General features: G+C 48.4%; 1 long non-coding RNA gene across 1 annotated transcript; it reads left to right on the top strand.

The window, feature by feature from the left end:
• Positions 1-6: 6 nt before the first annotated feature.
• Positions 7-6,441, top strand: LOC114027501. The gene is made up of 3 exons (XR_003567264.1): positions 7-159; positions 360-1,308; positions 6,382-6,441. It is a non-coding gene; the product is annotated as an uncharacterized LOC114027501 (long non-coding RNA).
• The last annotated feature ends 806 nt before the right edge of the window (positions 6,442-7,247 follow it).

The raw sequence follows: 7,247 nt of genomic DNA, 5'->3' as shown, positions 1-7,247 counted from the left end.
TGGGTGGAGAGGAAAGGGGAGAAATGCTTGTGGACTAATCTTCACTCTCACCCCACATCTCAGTGTCCGGAAATATTCTGATCACACTCCGCCACATTGGCATCCTCTTCCTACTCTTTCTTCTTTTGGCATTCCTGGGCCATCAACCCACCCAGACTGGTGAGTTTGGGGATGGTTGTCTCTGAGATTGGAGGGAATAGGTACTGAGCTTAGACCTGGTGCCTCAGTTTCCACATCTGTTAAACCAGGGGCTTGATCTAGATAATCTCTAACATCCCTTCCAGAGCTAAGCCATAGGAGATTAATTTATACTGTTCCTATCTCTCTCTGTCTCTGTCTCTGTCTGTCTCTCTCCCCAGCAACTTCACATGAACAGATCCCCAGAAGATAGAGAGACTTAGCTGATCTTCCCAAATCTTCCTGATCTAATATTCTGATGTGACCCTGAACCATCCACAACAAGCATGTTGGGGTCTGAACATGACTTTCTTCTCCCTGCCTCCCACCCCCATCCTGTTCTCTCCATGGATTCCCAGATTGCCTGTGTCTCTCTCATCATATCTGCTTTTCCCATAACCATGGAGATCCACAAGTTAAGGGTCTTTTCCAATGAATCGTGTCTCATTATGTAGCCAAAGTAGTTAAGCTTCAACTTTAGTATTTGTCCTTCCAATGAAGAGTTTGAATAAATTGCTGATTTGATGACCTTACTGTTCAAGGGACTTCTCCAGCACAATTCAAAAGCGTAGTTATTTGAGACTCAGCATTCCTTATAGTTCAACAGTCAGAGTCATACATTGCTGCTGGAAAAACCATAGCTTTGACCATATGGGCTTCTTATTTGATTAAAAAAAACTGCTTGGAAAATTGGAAAGAAGTTTGGCAGAAACTAGGCATAGACCAACATCTCATACCAGATATCAAAATAAGCTCCAGATGAATACAGAGCTTAGATGCAAAGGTGACAGTCTACACAAATTAAAGGCCCATAGGAGACATTAACTATCAGATCTGTAGAGAAGAACACAGAAGGTAAAATGGGCAATTTTGATGACATAAAACTAAAAAAGTTTTTGCATGAACAGAACCAACCCAACTCAAATTATAAGAGATGCATGTAGATGGAAGAAAACCAATCTTTGGAGCAAGTTTATCTCATAAGAGTCTCATTTCTAAGATACACAGGGAACTGCTTCAAATTTAGAAGAATATGATCCATTCCCAGTTGATAAAGAGCCACAGCATATAAACAGACAGTTTTCAGAAGAAGAAACCTAACCTATGAATAATCATGTGAAAATGCTGCAGGTACAATAATTAGAGAAATGAAAATTAAAAGAACTCTGAAGTTCAATCTCACATCTATCAGATTATGAAAATGGACAACAGAGAAAGATGTGAAATACTTGAAGGGCTGGGGGAAATGGGTACATTAATTCACTCTTGATAGAACTGTGAGCTGGTTCAACCATTCTGTAAGGCAATTTAGAACTATGGCTCAGAAGTTATTAAGCTATCCCTACCCTTTGACCCAACCATAACAGCAATGTCTATGCCCAACAGAGATCAAAGTAATAGGAAAAGTACTCACCTATCCCAAGGTATTTGCAGCAGCTCTTTTTGTAGTCAGTCAGTCAATCAATAAGCATTTATTAGGGACCTTTTATATTCCAGGCACAAGGCAAAGCATTGAGGATACAAAAACAAGAGACAGTCCCTGCCCTAAGGGAAGAGACAACATGCAAATAGCCATGTACAAGCACTGGATATACAGTATAAATAGGGAATTATAAGCAGAGGCAGGGGACTAGAATGAAGAGGGATTGGGAAATCCCTCCACATGGACATTGGCTGGCCCAATATCAAGGTAGGGTTTGAGGAAGAGAGGAAGAGAAAGGAGCCGACCTGTTGCACTGATCTTGAAGGCTGGTTCCTCATGAAGATGTGGACTGGGTGACATAGACGTAAGGTGTGACCAGAAGCAGAAGAGAGGTTTCTGAGTGATGGTGCCAAAGTGAGGGCTTGGGAATGACAATGAGGATGTCCAGTCCTCCTTCCAGCTCAGGGTGCCATGGGGCATGCTAGAAGGAGCACCCAGTACCATAGAGGGCATCATGGGTGGGGCCTGCTGAAGAGGGTCTGCTTGCTGTGAGTAGGTGGAGACAGTGGAGTTAAGAAGCTCAGGAGAAAGGAGAAGTTGGTTAGGGAGTGATCCCAGTGGGTGTAATGGAGAGGGAGGGTAAAGGAGGACAGGGCTTGGGGAAGGATGAATGTACAGGGGAAAATGGCAGTTTTGTGGTGGGTAAGGGGTTTCTGGTAGCAGTCAGAGATTCTGTTTCACTGGGATTAGGAGAGTGGGAAGCATGAAGTTGCTGCCTACTGAATTGAGGAGGCAGCAGAGGGCTAGAGTCTTACTCTCCAGAGTCCTGAGGTGAGGGAGGGCAGCCTTGGTCCAGTGTTCCATCTACCAACACCGGGGAGTGACCACTCAACCCTGGAGATGGGTTCCTCTGGAACTGGCCTGAATTCACACATGGGGCCAATTCTTTGGTTTCTTCCCCACATAAGCAGAAGACACTTTTGGAGAGTGTGTGCTTGGTGGTCAGGCAGGCCTTATGTCTGAGGCTGAGCTTACCTGTCACTCTGGTCCTTGGTGTCCAGCCCTGCCCTTTTGCACTGACCATGGCCTCAGAGACCTTCTTCCTTTGAAGTGTTTCCCTGGTGGTGAGTTGTTCTCCAGGTCTTGAGGATTTGGTCTCACAGTCTTTGAAGGATAGGCCTCCTGCTGAGTGCCTGGGTCTCTACAAGGGAGAGATCACAGCAAGATGTTCTTTAGCTCGTATATCTCAGAGTAGAAGAGTGTGGCCAGGCTTTTAGTGGGTGGAGGCAATGAGTCCAGCTACCACATCCCGAGGCTGATCTCTCTTGGGGTTTTCTGCCTTTTCCTGTCTGCTCAGTGAAGTCTAGGAATCTCAGGCCCAAGCCTCAACATTTCCCTGTTTTGCCTGGGTGAGTACCAGGGTTAGGCTGGGCTGGGGGAGGAGGGGTGTGGCACAGAGATGGACAATTAGGGCTGGAGGCAAGGTTCTTGGAGTGAGCAGATCCAGGATCTCTCTGGTTATCTGAATCTGCCTCTGTTGAGGTCACAGGAGTTGAGGGAAAGGACTCTAATTTAGGGGAAGGGGCAGGGAGGGGGCTTGGAATCATCTATAACCTGAGCTTCTCTTCCAGGGCTATGTTGCATCTACATGATTAGGGCACAGACAGGTGAGTCTTCGCCCCAGGGGCTATCCTGTTGAGGGCAATCAGAGAGGGAGAAGGTGGGGGTGGGTCCAATCCATCTATCCATCCATTGCTCCCAGAGCAATCAGGGTGGGGCAAGAGGAGGATAGGTCTTAGATGAACTGGTGCTGTGACTTTGGAGAAGGGCCATAGGTTCCTAGAATTTAGAATTGAAATGGATCTTACATATTGTCACCATTTAGTCTGACCCCATTTTCTAGATGGGGAACTTGAACCCAGACACATGAAGTGACTGGGTTCCTCAGGTAATAGCAGATAAGAATTAAAGCAGCTCTTCTGAGGTTGGACCTGGTGCTCTTTACACATGAAACCCCATGGGGTTCCCTGGGCCTGTGTAAGAGGGGTATTTCACGCCTCATTATCCTCTTAATGTAACCTACAAGATGCTGGGGTGAGAAACCTCTCTGATTCAAGTAGAGAATATGCCATCAATGGCTTGGACTAGATGTGGACAATGGAGTTGGAGTGAAGCATTTCTAACCTTTGAATGAAATCTAAGATGAAATGTCTTGGCCTTGGTTGGAAGAATTAGGTCCCCTTCTGGAGCCAGGTGACTCAGAGGTGCTCTGTCCAGGAGCACTCTGGCCATAGCCTAGAGTGAAGCCTTGTAATGACCCTCACATGTAGCCTGGGAGAGGGGCTTTTCACACTCCTTTTGGCCTCATTCTCCCAATACGTTTCATCCTTTGGTGAATCTGAGGACATCCTGGTTTCACTTTTCTCCTTCCCAACTTGATTAAGTTGGCTGTTCAGCCCTGATTTACAAAATGATTCTCTGAGTTGGTCATGGAGGCACCTCTCCCTTGATCAGTGTTTCTGAGCAGAGAACATCTAGTTAAGTAAATTAATTGAGCCCGGGAAGTGGAACATCCCCTCTTCCTTTCCCACTACCCTCCTTCCTTGCATCTGTCAAGTTCCTGCATAACCAATAAGCCTAGATGAGGCTCTCCCTTCTCCTTGGATCATTCCTGGATGGCCCTGGGCAGCAGTAACCGTGCCCCTTGGCCTTCTTATAGCCCCACACCTAGCCCCGCTTCTTGACTGGGTGTCCGATGGGGGGCTTTTTCACTCAATCATTCTGTGTTCCAGGTGGAGGAGGAGAAGGGGACTAGGAGGTTAATGACCTGGCTTCCAATCCCATCTCTGCTTCCAGGTTCCTCTGTGATCTCAGTTTCCTCTTATGTAACAAGATGAGGTCAGACTAACCCCAGTTCTGAGACCAATGATGCTGCTTCTGTGTCTATCAGCCAGGAGCCTTCCTTACGCACAAGGAGAGAGGGAAGAATCCCTGGGCTTAGAACCAGAGGCTCAAGTTCCCTCAGTCCCTGGGATAGTGTGAGGAAAACACTTGCAAACAATTGGAATGTACCCTAGACATGGTGGTCAACATTTCACCAGAGCTGCCTCTGAAGGAGAAGTCAAGACTGGTTGGGACAGAGCTTGGCTTGTGCAGACGGTGTGTGTGTGTGTGTGTGTGAATGTTTGTATGTGTGGACATACGTATATGTGCACGCATTGCATGCATGCATTGCATTCATCTGTAGGCCTGCAGACACGTGCATGTTGTGGACATGTGTCAACATGCAAACAAAGCATGTGGTTGCATGCACATTTATACATATGAGTCTGTCCATTTATGTGCTTAGATGTGCTTGTGTGTATGAGTACATGTGCAGATGCACATCCATGTGCTGTACAGTGTATGTACATACACACATCATGTTTGTGCATGTGCATGTTGCTTTGTGTGGTTGCATGTATGTAAGCATGCATGTGTATGTGTTCACATGCACACGTGTATCTGTGTGTGAATGCTTTATCTCCATCTCCTTTCTCCTTCACGTTAATGATTCTTGTTTTGAGCCTTGCAGGGCCCAGTACATCTCTGTGAGGGTGGGGCAGGCAGAGCTTAGTTATCTAGAGGTGGACAGGCCCACCTGGGCTACGACAATGGACTAAGGTCACCCCTCAGCCACCCTCCCAATCTCTCATGGCATGTTATCCTTGGGGCAGGGATGGAGATTGCCCTTCCAGATCCTCTGGGCCTGGCCCAGTCTTCTGGTGCCTGAGGGGCTGGGGGAGAAGGGCAGTAGTGGTTCTACATCTGGGGCTAGGTGTCAGCGTTGGACCAGTCACTCCTCAGGGGGATGCTCGGCCTTCTATTGAAGGCAGGTACTTGGGAGCCTTTGAGGTTCCCTTGAGGTCCCTGAGCTGTGCAGAGACCTTAAGCAACATTCCCTCTAGTGTGTCTGCTGCTCTGTGAGGGATGGCAGGGTCCCAAGCTGTCTTTCCTGTGAAGGGAGGTATAACCAAGTCACTGGGGATGGGTCAGAGGAAGCCTGGGAACAGAGCTAAACTGGCAGGGGCTGTTGGGGCACTCAGAGGAGGAAAGCTTGAACACTCATGGCATTTTTAAGAGTCAGGAGAGCCAGGGGCAGCGGTCTCTGTGGTCAGAGAGGCTGAGACAGTGGCTAGAGAGGCGCCGGCCTGAGTGGGTGGGGGTGGAGGGGAAGGAAGAGCAGGGCAGGACTAGACCTGAGGGGCTGGGGGGTGGAGAGTTGTGGAGGGGGCGCAGACGCAGGAACAAGTCATCTGGTGACCTCGCAATTTCCTTATCACTCTTGCCAGCTTGGTTCTAAGCCCAGGATGTGTGCACCCACTGAAGGAATGAGCTGTCAGTGCCTTCTAAAATGGAAGCTAAATGATACAGTAGATAGAGCAGTGGGTGGAGTCAGCTAGCCCTGACTTCCAATCTGGTCTCAGACAACTGCTTGTTGTGTGGCCCCAGGAGAGTCATTTCACCTTTGTCTGCCTCTGTTTCCTCAACTGTAACATGGGCACTTACTGCCCAGGGGTGTGAGGGTCCAGTGAGGTAATATTTGTAAAGTGATTAGCACATAGTAGGCACTATATAAAAGCTAGCTATTCTCATTATCTGTGACTGTGATGATGATTATAAGTTCTGGTCCATGAGGTCCAAGTCCTGGCCGTTGTGCCCCCATCACAGATTTGTCACACACTGACTTTGAGGCTTTCTCTTCTTCTTCCCCATCCCCATTCCACCTCTCTCTCTCCCAGGATCTCTCCCCAAGCCATTCCTCTCAGCCCTGCCAGGGCCTGTGGTGGCACCAGGGGGGGAGCTGATCCTCTGGTGCAGGAGGCCGTCAGAGTCATTTGAGTGGTTGGTGACATTCAGTCTACTGAAGTCAGGGACCCAGGAACCCTTACAGAAGAAGGACCTAGTCTATTCTCAAGCTAAGTTCTCCCTAAAGTCTCTGGGGGTGCAGGACTCTGGGAACTATAGCTACATTTACTACGAGACCTCAAGCCTACATGTCAAGTCTGAACCCAGTGATGCCCTGGAGATCTGGGTGACAGGTGAGAGAGAGCAGGTCCAGGAATGGGGACCAGAACAAACGCTGGGATCTTGGGGTGAGACGGTCAAAGGACAGTTTTGGAGAGGTCAGTGTGAGGAGCTATTGTGAGTGCCATGGGAGGAAAGAGGGGTGCCAAGGGAGGAGGCCATGTGTGGAGGGACTGCCCTAGCCAATGCTGAATGAACTAGGATGGAGGCAGGAGCAAAGTCTTTATTCCCAAAGAATGAGGAAGCTTTAGCATCTGCCCCCTCCAGGGAATATCTACCCCCTCCAGGGCATATCTAGCCTCTCTCTAACCCTTTGGTATGGAGGCAGTGCCCTGACCAGAAGGTGGGCCAGCCATGGAGCCATGCTGGCCTGCTACTGACCTCACTCCCACCTTGCAGAGGACATGCACAGATGCCACCACTGAGGACTTTCTAATGAAAACCTGGGAACTCAGAATGGAGGGTGGGGCAGTAATGACACTTTTACCTCTGATACTCTATGCAGGATTGGAGTAGGGAGTGAACTCAAGCATTGTAATAGAAAAGAAAAATATCTAGATTTTTCTTAGGGTTAGAGTTA

This window comes from Vombatus ursinus, unplaced genomic scaffold, assembly GCF_900497805.2.
Source record: "Vombatus ursinus unplaced genomic scaffold, bare-nosed wombat genome assembly UNPS02004744.1, whole genome shotgun sequence".
Classification (NCBI taxonomy): Eukaryota; Metazoa; Chordata; class Mammalia; order Diprotodontia; family Vombatidae; genus Vombatus; species Vombatus ursinus.
This window is presented reverse-complemented; position numbering and strand designations above follow the sequence as displayed.